Genomic DNA, 23192 nt, shown 5'->3' on the forward strand with positions numbered 1-23192 from the left:
AATTTGCTCGTCCTCGAGCAAATAAAAATAAAAGAATAGGAAAATAGGAGAAGAAAGAAGAAAAAGATATAGGGGAGGGGGATGAGGTTTCAGCCTTTGGGGTAAGAAGAAGGAAGAAGGAAAATGTATAGAATAGTGTGGTGAGATTGAATGGAATGAGGGGTATTTATAAGGGTGGGAGGGTTAAGGTTTGGTTATATGGGAGGGAAAAATTGGGGGATTTTTAATTTGAAGTGGGTGGGGTGGGTGGAAAAAAGGATTTAATGGGATTTTTGAGTGGTTATTGGGAAGAGGGAAAGGTGGGGTGTGAAAATTAAGAAAATGGATGGGGATGTAATGGATGAATGAGGATGGAATATTGGGTGTAAGAGGAGAGAGAAGGAAAGGAATGAATGAAAGGTGGGGTAGGTGGGAGTTGGGTGAGACCCACTGGCTTCATGAAGCTTCGAAATTGAGTGCCACTGCCCTCCCTGGGCATTCAACGCCAGGTTTAGGCATTGAACGCCAGGGGTAGAGCATTATTTTTTTTATGGTGGGGTGTTCAACGCCCAAATGGGACTAAAATTTTGGTCCTGGGTGCTCCTGAATGGGCGTTGAATGCCCTTGCTTCCTCCCCCTTCTGGCACTGGGCACCAGTTTTGGCACTCAACGCCAGTAAGGGGTACCTCCAGGGTGTTCTGTTTTCACTCCTATGCATTTCTACTTCTGTTCTAGCTGCTACACATGATCACAAACGTTAAAAAGAAGAGGAGAACTATGAAATATAATAGAAAATAAATTGATATGAAATCAAAACCAAAATGATATAAAATTAAGATAAACTATACATATGGTTGGGTTGCCTCCCAACAAGCGCTTCTTTATCGTCATTAGCTTGATAGACAACTCCATTATGGAGGTTGATAGGGGCTTAGATCTTCACCCTTCGTGGTGAACTTCCTTCCTATGCTCTCATGGATCAGTTCAACATGTTTCAGAGACAAGATTCAGTTCATAGTATGTGGAATGATGGGGCTTCTAGTGAAGACAACTTGTATAACAGCTGAGAAGTCTTTAGTTGGATCTTCTTAGTTGTTCTTTGCTCGAGTTTTGATGACACAAACTGGCGTTCAAACGCCAACTTCCTGCCCTATTCTGGCGTTAAACGCCAGAAACAGGATAGAAGCTGGAGTTAAACGCCCAAACTGGCATAAAAACTGGCGTTTAACTCCAAGAAAAGTCTCTACACATGAAGCTTCAATGCTGAGCCCAAGCACATACCAAGTGGGCCCGGAAGTGGATTTCTGCATCATTTACTTATTTCTGTAACCCTAGTAACTAGTTTAGTATAAATAGCACTTTTTACTATTGTACTCACATCTTTGGACTTTTGGATGATCCTTAGATCATCTTTGGACGTTTAGTCCTTAGACCTAAGTCTTGGTCATTCTGGTTCCCCCTCTGGGGCCGAAGCCAATGAACACTATTATCACTTATGTATTTTCAACGGTGGAGTTTCTACACACCATAGATTAAGGTGTGGAGCTTTGCTGTTCCTCAAGTATTAATGCAATTACTACTGTTTTCTATTCAATTCATGTTTATTCTTGTTCTAAGATATCCATTCGCACACAAGAACATGATGAATGTGATGATTATGTGACACTCATCACCATTATCAACTTATGAACGTGTTCCTGACAAACACTTCCGTTCTACATGAAAGCAAGCTTGAATGCATATCTCTTAGATTCCTGTTCCATGCGTTTGATTGCCTCTCATGACAACAGAGCCTTCAATTCCTTGAGATCAGAGTCTTTGTGGTATAAGCTAGAACCAATTGGCAGCATTCTTGAGATCTGGAAAGTCTAAACCTTGTATGTGGTATTCTGAGTAGGATCTGGGATGGGATGACTGTGACGAGCTTCAAACTCGCGAGTATTGGGCGCATTGACAGTGTGCAAAAGGATCAATGGATCTTATTCCGACATGATCGAGAACCGACAGATGATTAGCCATGCGGAAAATCGTAAAGGACCATTTTTACTGAGAGGACGGGAGTTAGCCATTGACAATGGTGATGCCCGAACATACAGCTTGCCATGGAAAGGAGTATGAATGATTGAATAAAGATAGTAGGAAAGCAGAGATTCAAAATGAATAATGCATCTCCATACACTTATCTGAAATTCTCACCAATGAATTACATAAGTATCCTATCTTTATTTTATGTTTATTTATCTTTTAATTATCAAAACTCCATAACTATTTGAATCCGCCTGACTGAGATTTACAAGATAACCATAGCTTGCTTCAAGCCAACAATCTCCGTGGGATCGACCCTTACTCACGTAAGGTTATTACTTGGACGACCCAGTGTACTTGCTGGTTAGTTGTGCGAAGTTGTGAAAAAGAGTTGAGATTACAATTGTGCGTACCAAGTTGTTGGCGCCATTAAGATCACAATTTCGTGCACCAAGTTTTTGGTGCCGTTGTCGGGGATTGTTCGAGTTTAGACAACTGACGGTTCATCTTGTTGCTCAGATTAGGTAATTTTCTTCTTGTTTCAACCTTTATTTTATTTTCAAAAAGTTTTCAAAAATCTTTCAAATTTTTTCTTCTTTTTTGTTTTTTCTAAATAATTTTCAAAAAATCCAAAATTTTTTTTATAAAATCATAAAAACAAAAATATTTTGTGTTTCTTGTTTGAGTCTAGTCAAATTTTAAGTTTCGTGTCAATTGCATATTTTTGATTTTCCAAAAAATTTTTTTTTGAAAATTCATGCATTGCATTCTTCATGATCTTCAAGTTGTTCTTGATGAGTCTCCTTGTTTGATCTTCATATTTTCTTGTTTTGTGTCTTTTCTTGTTTTTCATATGCATTTTTAGTTTGTTAGTGTCTAAGCATTAAAAATTTCTAAGTTTGGTGTCTTGCATTTTTTTATTTTCTTGAAAATTTTTCAAAAATAAGTTCTTGATGTTCATCATAATCTTCAAAGTGTTCTTGGTGTTCATCTTGACATTCAAAGTGTTCTTGCATGCATAATTGGTTTTGATCCAAAATTTTCATGTTTTGAGTCATTTTTGTGTTTTTCTCTCTCCTCATTAAAAATTCAAAAAAAATCTTTTCCTTATCTCACTCACAAATTTTGAAATCTTTGGGTTGACTTAGTCAAATTTTTTTTTAAAAAAAGTTGTTTCTTGTTAGTCAAGTCAAGATTTCAATTTCAAAAATTTATCTTTTCAAAATCTTTTTCAAAATCAATTTTTTTTCATTTTTTCCTTTGTTTTTTGAAAATTTTCAAAGATCTATTTCTAAACTTTTCAAAATCTTTTTCTTATTTTTACTTCAAATTTTTTGAAATTAATACTAACAATTAATGTTTTGATTCAAAAATTTTATGTTTGTTACTTTCTTGTTAAGAAAGATTCAAACTTTAAATTTTAAAATCATATCTTTTGATTTCTTGTGAGTCAAGTCATTAATTCTGATTTTAAAAATTAAATCTTTTTCAAAATAAATTTCAATCATATCTTTTCAATCATATCTTTTCAAACATATCTTTTTCAAATCATATCTTTTTTCAAAATCAATTTCAAAATCTTTTCTAACTTCTTATCTTTCCAAAAATTGATTTTCAAATCTTTTTCAATTAACTACTTAACTTTTTGTTTGATTTTAAAATTCTTATCTTTTTCAAAACCACCTGACTACTTTTCTCTCTCTAATTTTCGAAAATCACTAACTTCTTTTTCAAATTTCTTTTTAATTAACTAATTATTTTAACTTTTAATTTTATTCCTTTTCTTAATTTTTGAACGCTAACAAAATTTAAAATAAAAACAAAAATGTTTTCCTTTTCTTGTTAATTATTTTCGAAAACTCTCTCTCTCATCTTTTTCTATTTATTTATTTAATCACTAACACTCTTCTCTTCTTCTTATAATTCGAACCCTCTTTCCCTCTCTGTGTTCGAATTCTTCATCTCTTCTCTCTACATCATTCTTCTATTCTTTTCTTCTTCTACTCACATAAAGGAATCTCTATACTGTGACATAGAGGATTCCTCTTCTTTTCTGTCCTTTTCTTTTTCATATGAGCAGGAGCAAGGACAAGGACATTCTTGTTGAAGAAGATCCTGAACCTGAAAGGACTCTGAAGAAGAAGCTAAGAGAAGCTAAAGCACAACAATCTAGAGAAAACTTTACAGAGAATCTCGAAAAAGAAGTAATGGCCGAACCCAACAACAATGCAAGAAAGATGCTTGGTGACTTCACTGCACCAAATTCCAACTTCCATAGAAGAAGCATCTCAATCCCTGCCATTGGAGCAAACAATTTTGAGCTAAAGCCTCAATTAGTTTCTCTGATGCAACAGAATTGCAAGTTTTATGGACTTCCATCAGAAGATTCTTTTCAGTTCTTAACTGAATTCTTGTAGATTTGTAATACTGTTAAGACCAATGGAGTTGATCCCGAGGTCTACAAGCTTATGGTTTTCCCTTTTGCTGTAAGAGATAGAGCTAGAATATGGTTTGACTCTCAACTTAGAGATAGCCTGAACTCTTGGGATAAGCTGGTCACGGCTTTCTTAGCCAAATTCTTTCCTCTTCAAAAGCTGAGCAAGCTTAGAGTGGATGTTCAAACCTTCAGGAAGAAAGAAGGTGAGTCCCTCTATGAAGCTTGGAAAAGATACAAGCAACTGACCAAAAAGTATCCATCTGACATGCTCTTAGAATGGAACATCCTGGATATATTCTATGATGGTCTGTCTAAATTGTCTAAGATGTCATTGGACCATTCTGCAGGTGGATCTATTCACTTGAAGAAAACGCTTGCAGAAGATCAGGAACTCATTGAAATGGTTGCAAATAACCAGTTCATGTACACCTCTGAAAGGAATCCTGTGAATAATGGGATGCCTCAGAGGAAGGAAGTTCTTGAAATTGATGCTCTGAATGCCATATTGGCTCAGAACAAAATGTTGACTCAACAAGTCAATATGATTTCTCAGAGTTTGAATGGATTGCAAAATGCATCCAATAGTACTAAAGAAGCATCTTCTGAAGAAGAAGCTTATGATCTTGAGAACCCTGCAATGACAGGGGTGAATTACATGGGTGAAGCCTATGGAAACACCTATAATCCGTCATGGAAAAATCATCCAAATTTCTCATGGAAGGATCAACAAAAGCCTCAACAAGGCTTTAACAATAATAATGGTGGAAGAAACAGGTTTAGCAATGGCAAGCCTTTTCCATCATCCTCTCAGCAACAGACAGAGAATTCTCAACAGAATTCATCTAGCTTAGCAAATATAGTCTCTGATCTATCTAAGGCCACTCTCAGTTTCATGAATGAAACAAGGTCCTCCATTAGAAATTTGGAGGCACAAGTGGGCCAGCTAAGTAAAAGAGTCACTGAAACTCTTCCTAGTACTCTCCCAAGCAATACAGAAGAGAATCCAAAAAGAGAGTGGAAGGCCATCAATATAACCAAAGTGGCTGAATGCACAGAGGAGGAGGAGGACATGAATCCCAGTGTGAAAGACCTCATGGGACGTCCTCTGGACAAAAAGGAGTTCCCATTTGAGGAACTAAAGGAATCTGAGGCTCATATAGAGACCATAGAGATTCCATTGAACTTTTTATTACCATTCATGAGCTCTGATGACTATTCATCTTCTGAAGAAGATGAAGACATTGCTGAAGGGCAAGTTGCCTAGTATTTAGGAGCAATCATGAAGCTGAATGCCAAGCTATTTGGTAATGAGACTTGGGAGGATGAACCTCCATTGCTCATTAATGAACTGAATACCTGGGTTCAGCAAACTTTACCTCAAAAGAAACATGATCCTGGTAAATTCTTAATACCCTATACCATAGGCACCATGACCTTTGAAGAGGCTTTATGTGACCTAGGGTCAGGTATTAGCCTCATCCCACTCTTTGTAATGGAGAAACTGGGAATCTTTGAGGTTCAAGCTACAAGAATCTCACTAGAGATGGCATACAAATCCATGAAAAAGGCTTATGGACTAGTAGAGGACGTGCTAGTGAAGGTTGAAGGCCATTAGATCCCTGCTGATTTTATAATCCTAGACACTGGAAAGGATGAGGATGAATCCATAATCCTTGGCAGACCTTTCCTAGCCACAACAAAAGCTGTGATTGATATTGACAGAGGAGAGTTGGTCCTTCAATTGAATGAGAACTACCTTGTATTCAAGACTCAAGGTTCTCCTTCTGTACACATGGAGAGGAAGCATGAAAAGCTTCTCTCAATACAGAGTCAAACAAAGCCCCCACATTCAAACTCTAAGTTTGGTGTTGGGAGGCCCCAACCATGCTCTGAATATCTGTGAGGCTCCATGAGAGCCCACTGTCAAGCTATTGACATTAAAGAAGCGCTTATTAGGAGGCAACCCAATTTTTATTTATCTATGATATTTCATGTTTTCTTTAGGTTGATGATCATGTGGAGTCACAAAAACAACTGCAACAATCAAAGCAAATTCAAAAACAGCATTAAAAATAGTACACCCTAGAGGATAAGCTTACTGGCGTTTAAACGCCAGTAAGAGTAGTAGAATGGGCGTTAAACGCCCAGCCTGGCACCATTCTGGGCATTTAACGCCAAAAATGGGCACCAGACTGGGGTTTAACACCAGAACAGAGCATCAAGTTGGCGTTAAACGCCTGAAACAAGCAACAGCTTGGCGTTAAACACCAGGAAAGGTATAAAAGCTGGCGTTTAATGCCAGAAACAGGCAGCAGTCTGGCGTTAAACGCCAGAATTGCACTCTAAGGGCGTTTTGCATGCTTAAATGGAGCAGGGATGAGAAGTTCTTGACCCCTCAGGATCTGTAGATCCCACAGGATCCCCACCTACCCCACCTCTCTCTCTCCCCCTCATACATCTCTATAACATTCTACCCAAAACACCATTCACCTATCAAATCCTATCCTCTTCCCTATATTCTTTTCACCAATCACCTCCATATCTCTTCCCCAAAAAAACCCCACCTACCTCACTTTATCAAATTCAAACACTTTTCCCTCCCAAACCCACCCAATTCCATTCGGCCATTCTCCCTCTCTTTCACTATAAATACCCCCCTTCACTCCTTCATTTTCACATATCACAAACCCTCTCCTACCCCCTTGGCTGAACCTATCTCTCCCTCTCTCTCCTCCATTTTTCTTCTTCTTTCCCTTATTTCTTTCTTATTTTGCTCGAGGACGAGCAAACCTTTTAAGTTTGGTATGGTAAAAGCATTGCTTTTTATTTTTTCATAACTATTTATGGCACCTAAGGCTGGAGAAACCTCTAGAAAGAGGAAAGAGAAGGCAAAAGCTTCCACCTCCAAGTCATGGGAGAGATGGAGAGATTTATCTCAAAGGTCCATCAAGACCACTTCTATGAAGTTGTGGCCAAGAAGAAAGTGATCCCTGAGGTTCCTTTCATGCTCAAGAAGAATGAGTATCCAGAGATCCGACATGAGATCCGAAGAAGAGGTTGGGAAGTTCTCACCAACCCCATTTAACAAGTCAGAATCTTAATGGTTCAAGAGTTCTATGCCAAATGCATGGATCACTAGGAACCATGATCAAAGTATGAACCCGAATCCAAAGAATTGGGTTACAATAGTTCGAGGGAAATACTTAGATTTCACTCTGAAAAATGTAAGGTTGGCATTCAACTTGCCAATAATACAAGAAAATGGACGCCCCTACACTAGAAGGGTCAACTTTGATCAAAGGTTGGACCAAGTCCTCATGGACATATGTATGGAAGGAGCTCAATGGAAAAGAGACTCAAGAGGTAAGCCGGTTCAATTGAGAAGACCGGACCTTAAGCCTGTGGCTAGAGGATGGTTGGAGTTCATTCAATGCTCCATCATTCCTACTAGCAACCAATCTGAAGTGACTGTAGATTGGGCCATCATGATCCATAGTATCATGATTGGGGAGGAAGTGGAAGTTCATGAGATCATACCTCTAGAACTCTACAAGGTGGCTGATAAGTCCTCCATTTTGGCTAGGTTAGCCTTTCCACATCTCATTTGTCACCGATACAATTTGACTGGGATTGACATAGAAGGAGACATCCTCATTGAAGAGGACAAGCCCATCACTAAAAAGAGGATGGAGCAAACAAGAGAGCCCACTCATGGACCTCAACAAGAGCATGAGGAAATTCCTCATAAAATCCTTAAGATGCCTCAAGGGATGCATTTTCCTCAACACAACTATTGGGAGCAACTCAATACCTCTTTGGAAGGCTTGAGTTACAACATGGACCAACTAAGGGTGGAGCACCAAGAGCACTCCATTATTCTCCATGAGATTAAAAAAGATCAAAGAGCTATGAGGGAGGAGCAACAAAGGTAAGGAAGAGACATAGAGGAGCTCAGGCGTTCTATTGGATCTTCAAGAGGAAGAACTAGCCGCTATCTCTAAGGTGGACCCGTTCTTTAATCTCCTTGTCTATTTGTCTTTCTGTTTTCGGCTTTGAGCTTCATGTCTTACTATGTTTTGTGTCTTCATTACATGATCATTAGTTTTTAATATCTATGTCTTAAAGCTATGAATAACTCCATGAATCCTTCACCTCTCTTAAATGAAAAATGTGCCTAATTACAAAAGAACAAGAAGTACTTGAATTTCAAATTTTATCTTGAAATTAGTTTAATTATTTTGAAGTGGTGGCAATACTTTTTGTTTTCTGAATGAATGCTTGAACAATGCATATTTTTGATAGTAAAGTTTATAAATGTTAAAATTGTTGGCTCTTGAAAGAATGATGAACAAAGAAAAATGTTATTGATAATCTGAAAAATCATGAAATTGAATCTTGAAGCAAGAAAAAGCAGTGAAAAAAAAGAAATGGTGAAAATTTAAAAAAAAAGAAAGAAAAAGAAAAAGCAAGCAGAAAAAACCAATATCCCTTTAAACCAAAAGGCAAAGGTAAAAAGGATCCAAGGCTTTGAGCATTAATGGATAGGAGGGCCCAAAGGAATAAACTCCTGGCCTAAGCGGCTAAATAAAGTTGTCCCTAAGCATGTGCTTGTGGCATGAAGGTCCAAGTGAAAAGTTTGAGACTGAGTGGTTAAAGTCGTGATCCAAAGCAAAAAGAGAGTGCTTAAGAACTCTAGACACCTCTAATTGGGGACTTTAGCGAAGCTAAGTTACAATCTAAAAAGGTTCACCCAGTTATGTGTCTGTGGTATTTATGTATCCAGTGGTAATACTGGAAAACAAAATGCTTAGGTCACGGCCAAGACTCATAAAGTAGTTGTGTTCGAGAATCAACATACTAAAATAGGAGAATCAATAACACTATCTAAAATTCTAAGTTCCTATAGATGCCAATCATTATGAATTTCAAAGGATAAAGTGAGATGCCAAAACTGTTCAGAAGCAAAAAGCTACTAGCCCTGCTCATCTAATTGGGACTAAGTTTCATTGATATTGTGAGATTCATTGTATGTTCTCTTCTTTTTATCCTATTTGATTTTCAGTTGCTTGGGGACAAGCAACAATTTAAGTTTGGTGTTGTGATGAGCGGATAATTTATACGCTTTTGGCATTGTTTTTAGGTAGATTTTAGTAGGATCTAGCTACTTTTTAGTATATTTTTATTAGTTTTTAAGCAAAATTCATATTTTTGGACTTTACTATGAGTTTGTGTGTTTTTCTGTGATTTCAGGTATTTTCTGGCTGAAATTAAGGGACCTGAGCAAAAATCTGATTCAGAGGCTGAAAAAGGACTGCTGATGCTGTTGGATTCTGACCTCTCTGCACTCGAAATAGATTTTTTGGAGCTATAGAAACCCAATTGGCGCGCTCTCAATTGCGGTGGAAAGTAGACATCCTGGACGTTCCAGAAATATATAATAGTTCATACTTTTCTCGAGTTTTGACGACGCAAATTGGCGTTCAAATGCCAACTTCCTGCCCTATTCTAGCGTTAAACGCCAGAAACAGGATAGAAGCTGGTGTTAAATGCCCAAACTGGCATAAAAACTTGCGTTTAACTCTAAGATAAGTCTCTACACATGAAAGCTTCAATGCTCAGCCCAAGCACGCACCAAGTGGGCCCGGAAGTGGATTTCTACATCATTTACTTATTTCTGTAACCCTAGTAACTAGTTTAGTATAAATAGAACTTTTTACTATTGTACTCACATATTTGGACTTTTGGATGATTCTTAGATCATCTTTGGACGTTTAGTCCTAAGACCTAAGTCTTGGTCATTCTGGTTCCCCGTCTCGGGCCGAAGCCAATGAACACTATTATCACTTATGTATTTTCAACGGTGGAGTTTCTACACACCATAGATTAAGGTGTGGAGTTTTGCTGTTCCTCGAGTATTAATGCAATTACTACTGTTTTCTATTCAATTCATACTTATTCTTGTTATAAGATATCCATTTGCACACAAGAACATGATGAATGTGATGATTATGTGACACCCATCACCATTCTCAACTTATGAACGTGTGCCTGACAAACACTTCCGTTCTACATAAAAATAAGCTTGAATGCATATCTCTTGGATTCCTGGTCCAAGCGTTTGATTGCCTCTCCTGACAATAGAGCCTTCAATTCCTTGAGATCAGAGTCTTTGTGGTATAAGCTAGAGCCAATTGGCAGCATTCTTGAGATCCAGAAAGTCCGAGTAGGATCTGAGATGGGATGACTGTGACGAGCTTCAAACTCGCGAGTGTTGGGCGCAGTGACAGTGTGCAAAAGGATCAATGGATCTTATTCTGACATGATCGAGAACTGACAGATGATTAGGCATGCGGGAAACCGTAGAAGACCATTTTCACTGAGAGGATGGGAGGTAGTCATTGACAATGGTAATGCCCGAACATACAGCTTACCATAGAAAGGAGTATGAATGATTGAATGAAAATAGTAGGAAAGCAGAGATTCAGAAGGAATAACGCATCTCTATACACTTATCTGAAATTTCCACCAATGAATTACATAAGTGTCCATATCTTTATTTTATGTTTATTTATCTTTTAATTATCAAAACTCCATAACCATTTGAATCCGCCTGACTGAGATTTATAAGATGACCATAACTTGCTTCAAGCCGACAATCTCCGTGGGATCGACCTTTACTCACGTAAGGTTTATTACTTGGACGACCTAGTGCACTTGCTGGTTAGTTGTGCAAAGTTGTGAAAAAGAGTTGAGATTACAATTATGCGTACCAAGTTGTTGGCGCCATTGAGATCACAATTTCGTGCACCAGTTAGTGAGGATGTGAATATTTGAGGTTCTCTGTTTGTTGATAAGGAATGTGTGGGTGAGATTGATGTGTCCAAAATAGTGAGGAAAGGTTCTGGTGTAAATGTTGAGTTGCTTCCATGCACTATGGCTGATCGTGGTTTTCATAGGAAAACAGACTTTGAGTATTTCTACATGTATAGCCGTGTTCTTGAAGAACTTCATGTGAAATTACTATTTATTATTTTTGAGTGTAACATTTTGAAGCAACTACTGTGCCCCATCGCAACTCCACCTAAATGGTTGGGGTTTTTTTAGGTATTTTGAAAATTTGGTGGAGTTTTTGGAAATTAAACCTTTTGTTGAATTATTTTTTTATTTGTTTCAAGATAAATGGGTTTGGAAGGGGGTTTGGGTTAATCTGAATAGTACTCCAGGTTTTGCTGTTTTCAAAATTTATAATTCCTCCTTTAAAGATTTCAAGGAAATATTTTGGAAAGTAAAGTCGATAGATGAGGATTTTCTATTCTATTTGAACGAGCACCTTGGTGAGAGGTTTCCTTTGTTTAGGTGCTCGCAACGACAACATATTTTGGGTCCAGAGGAGATAAGTCCGAAAAATGAGTGTATAATAGGATATTTGATAGAGGTTGTTGATAGAAGTAACTTAATATCTGTCTTTGATCTGCTTCCCTGGGAGGAAGATATGATGTCGTTGGTGAACAATCTTGGTGAGGGTTTATGAGCTGTTCCTAAGTATATGATAGGTGGGTATGTTCTGAAACATTGTTTATTTGTTTTGTAGGTGGAAAGTATCCAGGTGTATCTGCGGCGAGCTTGAGAGCTCATTTGAAGACAAAGAATGTTAAAAAAAAGAGTTTATCATCCAATCCTAAAAAAAATTGATAGAGAGAGAGAAGCGAATCAACTGGTCCCCAAGAAGAAGATCATTGTTTTCAAGAAGAGGAAGGCTGATGTTATAAACATATATGATGATGTTGCTAAGAATGAGAGAGAAATTCCCTTAGAAGAGCTAACGACGTTTGTGAGCAAGCAAGAGAAGCTGCATGGCTTTGCCGAGGATGGGGACGGCTCCTTGGTTTGGGACAAGAAATTTCCTTTTATGGTTGTTGCTGATGAGGTGTTGCAATTGTCATCCGACATTTCCCTGATTGATGAGGTCGGCGATGTTGCGGTTGATTAGTATTTTCAGGTATTAAACCGAGACTAGTATTAGATCTTTTGATAGTTTGTAAGTTATATTCTATATAACTTCTCATTATGTATAAGTTTTGGAATTCTGTTTGGCTAGTATTGGTCGGAGCCAGGAAGGAAGGCATAAGAGACTGCTGGAGAAAAATGATGAATTGGTGATTTTGAAAAAGGATTTGGAGCTGAAGAAAAGTATGATTGATGATCTGAAAAAGAATATTGTTGAAAAAGAGGAGCAGCTAAAGACAGTGAAGAACAATCATGAAAATGACTTAGATTTTTTGAAGAAAAAGGACAGCAATCTTTCCAATATGAAGGATCAAGTAATTGAAGTGATTGTGAAATTGAAGGATTTAGAGAGGAACAGGGAGACTGAGATTCTTGATTCCTTTGCTGAAGGATTTGAGCATGCGGTGACGCAAGTAAAGTTTTTGACTCTGGATATTGATTTTTCTCAAATGGATTCGGGTAAAATAGTTTGGGATGAAATGTTAGTAGATGATGATGAAGCTGCCGAGGAGGAGAATGAAAACCTGGCAGAATGAATGATAGTTTGTTATTTTGTTTTGATATATTTTATATGGAACATGTGATCATTTTGATCTTCTGACTGGTGCCAGTTTACTTGGCTTTATGTAATAGTTAGTTGTTTTGCCTTTTGATTATTTAAACTTGTTTGATATTTTGAAAGCATTGAAGGAATCATGGGTACTGATTTGTTGATTGTTTGACGTTATTGTTAGTATGTGGTATTGTGTTATACCAAGGTTTGCTACCTAAGACTCATAGGTTTTGATGGAGGTGCACCTTATTGTATTGACAAAAATATCTTTTGCCAAATTTGTTTGATAATTGATAATTGATTATCAATGAGATTTGTAAGTTGCGCATGCTTTAGACATTGTGTGCGTATTTATCCCAAGTTGAGGAATTATTACCAGTGGATAAACCTTTGATATTTTTGAATATCTCATTCATGGAATTTTATTATTCAGGATTGTATTCATAGAAGTGGGTTTGATAGGTCAAAATAATATAGGTCGTTCGTTAGAGAAAGAACGAAAATAAGAGATCAGAATTATTAGAATTGTAACAAAATTTTATTCAGACCTTTGGTTGCAAAGGTGCAGGTAGGTTTATCTCGTTAAAACCTCTCCAAGAAAAACCCTTGTTTTGGAAAAAATCTTGTGAGTAGAAAAAAGAGTACATGTTTGTCCCTGTCTTTAACTGTAATATTGCTTTAAATAGGAGATATTCTAAGTGTTAAATAAATTTGTACCATATAAAGATTCAAGTTTATATGCTCTATTTCCTAGGACTTCAATAATTTGGAGTGGACTTCCCATTTGGATGCAAGTTTTACATGATATTGAGGTCGTCTGGCTTACTCAGCTTTTCTAAGTACGAGATCACTGACTTGAAATGAGCGAGGATGGACCTTTTGATTGTATCGTCGAGCTATGTTGTGTTGCATTGCTCGGTGATGAAGAGTTGATATATCTTGGATTTCTTCTATGAAAACGAGGGCTAAAGGAATCATAGCATCTCACCCATAAACTAAGCGGAATGGGATTTCCTTGGTGATGGAATGAGTAGTGGTGTTGCATCCCCAAAGGGTTTCTGAAATTAGCTCGGCTCAAAGCCCTTTTGCATCATCTAATTTCTTTCTTAAAGCATGTAACACGACTTTATCTGCTGCTTCAGCTAATTTGTTGGTTTGTGGATGTTCAACTAAAGTGAAATATTGTTGCATTTTTAAATTCTATAAAAAAGTTGTGAAATTATGATCGACAAACTGGTGACCATTGTCAATAATAACATGTTGAGGTATACCAAATCTGCATATGATATATTTCTAAATAAAGGAAATCATTTGTTGTGATGTGATCTTGGCATGTGGTTGTGCCTCAATCCATTTGGAAAAATAGTCAATAGCTACATATTGAAATTTCATCTTACTTGGTGCAGTGGGGAAATGACCGAGGATATCAATTCCCCATTGATAAAATGACCGACTTACTTCAGAGTATGTGATAGCTCGGTTAGGACATGTATTATTGGGGCACATTTCTGACAGTTTGTGCGAGATTTCATCTTTTGATAACAATCTCTCTATAAGGTCAGCCAGAAAAAGCCGGCACAGAGAATTTCGGAAGATAGAATCTGTACTCCTATATGCGTGCCACATATTCCTTCATGGGCCTCAACTAGGGAGAGATCTGCCGCTGATCTGTTTAGACATTTCAAGAATGGGAAAGTATATCCTCGTTTATACAAGTTATCATTTAACAATGTAAAGAATCAGGCTTGTCGTCAGAATTGTTTCAAATTGTGAATATAAGGCCATCGCCAGTCATCACTCTGGTTGATGTTACAAATATTAATAAAATTGATACTTGGTGTAACCAAAGTGGATTGTGTAAGAGTTGAAGTGTGTGACTGTGTACTGGAAAACTTGGATAGAAAGTCAGCTCGGTGATTTTGTTCTCTTGGAATATGATGAATTTTGAATTTTGAAAAAGAAGATATGAATGATTTTACAATATCTAAATATTTTGTTAGAAGTGGATCTTTGACATGAAAAGATTGATTTACCTGTTGCACTACTAATAAAGAGTCACAATGTACCTTTATTTAAGAAGTGTTTAATTCTTTTGCTAGCCTCATATTAGCAATAAGTGCTTCATATTCGGCCTGATTGTTGTTGGCCTTGAAGGAAAGGCGTAAAGAGTGTTCTGAAAGAATTCTATTACCATCTTCACAGAGAATTCCATCTCTTGACCCTTAGGAGCTAGAGGCACGCATTCCGTTGGCATATCATCGAAGTTGGAAGCAGTAAACTCGGCAACAAAATCTGCAGGGTATTGTAATTTAAGTGATTCTCAGGCTTGATATCTGATATCAAACTCGGACAGCTCGATAGACCATTTTATTAGTCATCCAGCTAATTTTAGTTTTGTGAGCACTTATCGTAGTGGTTGCTCGGTTCGAACATTGATGATATGACTTTGGAAATAAGTTCAGAGACGCCTAGTTGAGAATGCTAGTGCCAAGGCAAGCTTTTCTATCTTGGGATAATGAAGTTTAGCATTTTTTAGAGATTTGCTGACAAAATAAACAGCCTTTTGCACCTTATTTCTTTTTGTAACAAGAATAGAACTAACAACCCAGTCAATAATAGATAAATAAACATAAAGTTCCTCTCCTATTTCAGGTTTTTTCAAAATTAGAAGTTTTGAAAGGATAGTTTTGAGGTTTAAAAAAGTAATTTAACAATCATCATCCCACTTAAAGTTATTTTTCTTTTTGAGTGATTGAAAGAAGCAAAAAGACTTAGAAGCTAGACAAGGTAAGAATCTTGATAAGGCAGCAAGTCTCCCTATTAATCGTTAGACCTCCTTTATTGTTGGGGTCTTTGCATTTCCAGAATAGCTCAGCATTTGTTAGGATTGGCCTCTATACCTCGACTTGTAAGTAAAAACCCGAGGAATTTACCTCCTTGGACACCAAAGGCACATTTTTTGGGATTTAGTCGCATGTTGTATTATCTGACTTGTGCAAAAATGTCAACAAGGTCGTCTATGTGAGACTTGCCAATCTTGGTTTTCGCTACTATATCATCAAAATAGACCTCCATGTTCCGACTAATATGCTTGGCAAACATCTTATCCATAAGTCGCTGGTAAGTAGCTCCTGCATTCTTAAGGCCAAAAGGCATAACTTGATAGAAAAAAAAATTAACATATTCAATTATAAAGGCAGTTTTATCTTGATCTGATTGATGCATCAAGATCTAGTTATAGCCCAAATATGTATCCATAAAACTTAAACTGCCAAAGCCAGATGAATTATCAACTAATGCATCAATATATGGTAAGGGATATGCATCTTTGGGACATGCTTTGTTTAAATTATTGAAGTCGACGCACATGCGCCATTTACCATTATGTTTCTTTACCATGAAAATATTAGCTAACCATGCTGTGAACCTGATTTCTCGAATGAAGTTCGCATCAATTATCGTTTTAGTTTTCTCCAGGGATGCTTCTTAGTTTTCCATGTCGAGGATGAGTTTTTTCTGTGCTATAGGTCAGATTGATGAGTTTATTGCCAGCTTATGAGATAGTATATAAAATTCGATGTCAGAAATGTCGGGGTGTCCAAGCAAATAGGTCAGCATTTTGATGAAGAAATCGACTGAGATTCTTTTTCTCGTCCTCCTGCAGAGCTGAACCTACAAAAGTGAACTTGTTTGCATCGTTAGTTAAAGAGATCTTTTGTAACTCCTCCATCAGGGTGGGAAATCTTGAAATTTGGCTCGTAGATCTAACTCCGCTAATGATGGAAGCTCGAGTGAGTTATAGACTGCATTTATTTGTGCACCTATAATTCGGTTAGATATAGGCATTTTCAGACTGACATTGTAGCAATGCCGAGCTTCACGGTAGTCATTGTAAATTGTTGCAATAAAGTTGTGCTGCACATAAAATTTAACACAAAGATGAAATGTAGAAACTATTACACCGAACTCATTCAAAAAAGGTCGGCCAAGGATTAGGTTATAAGAATTGAAACAATCAACCACAAGGTACATTTAACATCTAAAGTTTTGGTTAGAGGACTCTCACCGAGTTTGGTCTGCAACCACACTGATCCTAACACAGGTACGAATTTTGTAAGAACCGTAACTAATCAACCGGCTAATTAAGTGATTAATTGCCCAAGTGGATTCCGAAAAGTTAGAGAGAGAATTTGAGGAATTAAAGGTGATTTCTGGACTCAGTGGGTCTTTCTGAGTCAGAAAATGTGTTTTCTATGGAAAATAGTGAAGAAATCACAAACCGGTAGTTGAACCGGTTGAACTGGTTCAAGTCTGCCCGATACTGCCCAAGAAAAGTGAAAACCGTCAAAAACCTTAGAAAAACATTAGAAATGGAAAACCTGGCATTAATTTTAAATGTTTGGCCCGAAGTTGGGCCAAACGGGATAAAGACGCTAACGGGTTGGACTGGGCCAAAGTTGGGCCCAAGCCCAACATATAAAAGGCTCATTAAATGAACCAAATCAGCCACAACACTAAACACACCCACACTCATCCTGAATTGAAGAGAGGAAGACGAAACCCTCTTTTGGCACTATTCATCCCAATCTTCCAAAGCTCATATCTTGAGCTAGAGAGCTCCGATCGCCGCACCGTTTGCGGCTACGCGTTCCTCGTGAAGAGATCTACAAAATCCTCCCAAGAAAGCCTCAAGGTAATCATGAAATCTTCCCAATTTCTCTCTTGAAAATTTCGGGTGCTTAGAGTTTGTGCCTAAGTGAGTTTTTGTGATTTTGGATGTTTAAGTTTTCTTTAAGCCTTGCTTAGCATTGGGTTTCGACATCCAAATATGTGGGAGAAGGTAAGAGCCACTAAATCCTTGTGAATTTGTGTTTAATTGGAATCCTAGGTTGATTTGAGGTGATTTATATGTATATAGTTTGATTATTGTAGCTTTGGGAGCTCTTGGAACCTATTTGTGCTTACTGGAGTGGAATTGAAAGCTTGGTTTGTGGTTGGAAGCTTGGTTGTGTTAAGTTGGAATTTGGTGCATAAAGGGAATCGGCCAAGGTATAGTTTCGGTTTCTTCTATGTAGTATATAATATTCATGGACACATAGGCTAGTGACCAATAGGATAGGTTGAACTAAAATAATGGTTGGTGTGTTAAATGTTGATGAATTGAGTAATGTTGGGTTGATTGTGATGAATTATAATGATATGATGATATGGAATTATTGTATGAATTGGAAGTTGGTTTCTTATGATAATGGTAGTGTTATGATTTATGAAATGGTGGATTTGATGGTGATTTGATCATAAGTGTTATATAGTTGATGTTGGAATTGAGAGTAATCAAATGAGAAGGAGAATGCGGTAAGGTTGGTGTATGATGGTACAACTAGTATATTTTGATTTAAAGTGAAGTTTTAGATGGTTTGATGTGGTTTGGTATGGGTATGGTAATAAATTTTGGAAATTTTGAAGTTTGGTAAAATTGGGTTTTTGGTGAACTTTGTCTGATCATAACTTTTGTCTCGGGTTTCAAAACTGAGTGAAATTTTTTTAGAATCAAAGATCTTCAAAAACTCTTTAAATCGGTATAAAGTATGTGAAAATTTGAATTTTGTAGAGAAAGTTATGATCTGGCAAAGTTGGTGTTAAAAATCTGAAATTCTGCAAAGTTGCAGAATTTCATGATTTCTGATATGTGCGGGCGTACACTCTTGTGCGGACACACACCTTGCAGAACTTTTGACCTGTGCGGACGCACACACACCTGTGCGCACACACAGGCAGGGAAGTGCGTTCTGTTCGCAGCGCTAGCATAGCTTGTGCGCGCACATATCCAAGGAAGAATTTCAACCTGTGCGGACGCACAAGTTAGGGAGGCTAATTTGTTGGGGGCGCTGGCACAGGTTGTGCGAGTGAACAGTTTTGTAAAACTTGGCACCTGTGCATACGCACACCCCTGTGCGTATGCACGCATTTTAAAATTTTCAGGAGTGTGCGCACGCACAGACCCTTGTGCAGCCGCACACGTCCTGTTTCTAAAAATTTTATTTGTTTTCAACTATTCTATCTTCCCAACAAGGTTGTAAGCTTCTTTAACACCATTTTAAGATTTTTGGGCCTAGTTTTGAGTATTGGAACATGGGATATAACTTAAGGGTTCTAGTACATGATTTTAAGGTAAATTAGAAAAACGGAGGCCTAGGTTTCTGGTGTGCTGAGAAGGGTTTGATGTTAGGTGAAGGATGATTGATGTATGAGGTGAGGAATGATGAACTATTGATATTTGGATACTGAGTTATGAATGGACAGTGGTTGAGATGAGTTGGGGACTCGGATTGAAGTGATGGATCTCTGTATACTGAAGATGCTTTTGGAAACCACTGAAATAATATTTTTATATGATATTATGAGACGCTATGCGCTTGGCAGGGACGATGGTTAATTCTGCCTGTCGAGGTAGCGGCGGCAGTGTAAGAACGGTGGTTAATCCCACTTACGTTGAGATGTGAGGTCTGAGGCAAGAGTATCCCGCTCGCATCCCTTCGGATCTATAGGGCGAGCAGGCGCCGGTACCTAGACAGTGATCCGGGCACTATATCTCAGGGATTCCCATATGAGAAATCCGAAGGGCGACGTTTCCATGGAGATGTGTCGGGTTGGCAGTTGAATCGACAATCTGATATCACAGCCAGTAGGGCAGGCATTCATCATATGCATTTTCTATCTGTTTGTATGCTTTGTTTACTTGTAATGGCTTGCCTAATTGAATAACATGCTTACTTGCTATCTGAATTATTTGCTTTATATGCTTCTACTTGTGCTTTACTTGCATTGTATATTACCTGTGTTTTCTACTGGGATTGAGGAGGTTCGGAAGGCGGTGGTGATGGGATCGCATGAAGGATCGGTTGGTGAAGGCTGTGGGACAGCGGTGTTTAGTTAGAATAGAAATTCCCTAAGATAGATTACCTGGTTTATTTAAGTTAATGTTCGTATATTATGCTTAACTATTTTAGAATGCTTTAAGTTGAATCTTGTGATAGATATGGAGCTTTGGATTGCCTTTGGCGTCCCGGGGTCTTATATCCTACATCACTGGGCACTGTTACTATACTGAGAATCTCCGGTTCTTATACCATATCTCTGTTGTATTTTTCAGATGCAGGTCGCAACCCATCTCAGTGAGTTATTTTGGATGGTAACAGAAGCGAAGGATCTTGGATTCTTTTGGAGTCTTTTTGGTTTATTTTATTTATACATCTCTCCTTTTGTATTTTGTTTTGCCTAAAGGCATGTATTTGAGAGAACTAAACTTGTATAAGTTGTTTTCACTGTATGATTCAGTATACCTATATATGACTAGCCGGCTTAAACTCCGCGAGTCGTGACTAGTTTCCTATGATATTATATACTTATCTTTTGTTATATCTTATCTGTTTCTTGTACCTTAAGCTAGTAGCTTCGTTAGTATGCTTTGCGCTTTTGAAATCCTGTTTTTGAGCTATATCCTTCATCAGGCTTCAAAATTATACTATTCCTTCTATATATATAATATGTATGAGCTTAGAACTGTCGCAATCTCTGATTAACCTTTGCTTTACGACGCGAGGTAAGGCTTAGGCTAATTAGGGTGTTACATTTAGTGGTATCAAAGCGGTTCGTCCTCGTGAGCCTGAGGGATGGACCGATTGTGCTTCATTGCATACTCTGTGTGTCTTTTCTTTGATGCTATTAGGTTATATGTTTGATATTGTTTAGTGTTCATACCCTGGGTCGAGCTGTCTGAGCCGGGATGTTCAGTAGCAAAGCGACCGACCTCTTTAGGTCAAGCAGACCGACTTCTTCGTAAAGAACTTGGCCAAATCGACAGGAAAGCACAAAGAAGGGCCCAACTCAAGGAATACGACCCCGATCCAAAGGCAGCCCAAGCCTATAGAGATAAGGGCGGTTCCATGGAAGATAAGCCGACCTCAACAAAAGATAAGATAAAATAAGATAACTAACTTATCTTACCCAAAGAAGGTCACATCTCACCATTATAAATACACTGGAGCACCCAGGTATAACTCATACTCTGATTCTATTCAATACCTGCTTAATACCCTTACTAACTTAAGCATCAGAGTCCTTTGTAGGTACCCCCCACCCTCCGGAGACGAAGGATCAGGACTACCACCAAGTCCAACAAGTCGGACACAACCGCTCCAACTAGCACAGAAGATCTCGTCCGAGATCGACCTCCAGTTTTAGGTAACCCTCGGAACATTGGCGCCGTTGCCGGGGAACCTGAAAGTCATCCCATCACCATGGTGGACGACCATGACAACGACTACGACTCAGATCTAGAGGATGGAATGCCGCACAAGAACGCGGACACTACGCCAAAGGTTACTCCTCAACTTAACAACGAAAAGGTTTCTCCAAACGCAGGAGCCATAGAGGCGCTTCAAGATCGATTAAAGCAACTCGAGAAAGAAGCCCAACATCAACGCGAAAAAGATGAGGATCTACATCGGGAGATAAGGCGACGCCGGGAATTAGAAGATAAGCTTCTAAAACTCGAAGCCGATCTCAAAACCAAAGCTACTCGATCCACTCCAGAGGATAGCTCTCGCAAGGATCAAGATCCATTCACTAGGGAAATCATGAAGACCAAAATCCCAAAGGACTTCAAACTTCCAGATATGACTCTGTACGACGGCACTTCAGATCCCAACCATCACCTCAGTAATTTCAGAAGTAGAATGTACCTCATTGACGCCTCGGATGCAGTTCGCTGCAAAGCCTTTCCAACAACTCTTACCAAGATAGCCATTAGATGGTTCGACAGCCTACCTCCAAAGTCCATCTCGAGCTTCGACGACCTAGCCAAAAAATTCCTGGCCAGATTTTCCATACAAAAAGATAAGGCTAAACACACCCCCATCCTACTAAGGATCAAGCAAAGAGATCGGGAAAGTTTTCGTAACTACATGGAAAGATTCAACAAAACATGCATGGACATACAAAGTCTACCAACAGAAGCCGCCATTATGGGCCTCATAAATGGCCTACGAGAAGAACCTTTTAGCCAATCTATATCTAAGAAATATCCTGCATCCCTAGACAAAGTACAAGAACGGGCGCAGAAGTACATCAACGTGGAGGAGAATTCACGACTTGGGGAAGCCTTGAGGTTCGGTTCCGCCTACCGAGACAAAGATAAAGAATCCAAGAAAAAAGAAGACCGCTCCGGGGAGAAAATAAAAAATATCATAACTACACCCCTCTTAGGGTATCCTTGGTAGATGTTTACAAAGAAGTCTGCCATATGGAAAAAATACCCCCAGCTCGGCCACTCAAAGGCAAAAGAGGAGGAGAAAATCGAAACGAATACTGTGAGTATCATCGAGTCCAAGGACATTCCACCAACGAATGCTTCGACTTGAAAAATGTCATAGAAAAATTAGTAAGAGAAGGAAAACTAGATCGGTTTTTGGCTAACCGGGATGAAGAGCCAAGAAAAAGAAGAAGGGATGAAGATGTCGGACGGTCTGAGCGATCACCTCGCACACCAGAAAGACACGTCCACATGATACACGGTGGATTTACGGGAGGAGGAATCTCCAAATCATCCCGCAAGCGACACCTCAAAGAAGTATACCATGTCGAAGGAAAGAAGGAGGCACCAGACATCCCAGCAATTACGTTTACCAAAGAAGACGCATTCAGAATCATCTCAGGACACGATGATCCCATGGTCATCACTATCATACTGGCAAACGCCAACCTCCACCGTACATTAATTGACCAAGGAAGCTCCGCCGACATCTTATTCAAAATTGCCTTCGACAAGCTCGGCTTAGAAGAAAAAGAGCTAAGAGCATACCCGAACAGCCTGTTCGGACTTGAGGATACCCCAGTACAACCACTGGGATACGTATCGCTACACACAACCTTCGGAAAGGGGAACCAATCCAGAACACTCAAGATAGACTACATCGTGGTCAACGTAAGCTCAACCTACAATGCCTTAATAGGTCGGACAACGTTAAACCAACTCGGCGCAATAGTTTCAACTCCGCATCTATGTATGAAATTCCCAACTGCAGAAGGGATAGCTACAATAAAAGCAGATCAAAGGATCGCGCGTCGCTGTTATAACGAAAGTCTAAACCTCAGAGGCGAAGGAGAAGAGTTCCACACAATCGAACTTGG

Source organism: Arachis stenosperma, chromosome 4 (genome assembly GCF_014773155.1).
Source record: "Arachis stenosperma cultivar V10309 chromosome 4, arast.V10309.gnm1.PFL2, whole genome shotgun sequence".
Classification (NCBI taxonomy): domain Eukaryota; kingdom Viridiplantae; phylum Streptophyta; class Magnoliopsida; order Fabales; family Fabaceae; genus Arachis; species Arachis stenosperma.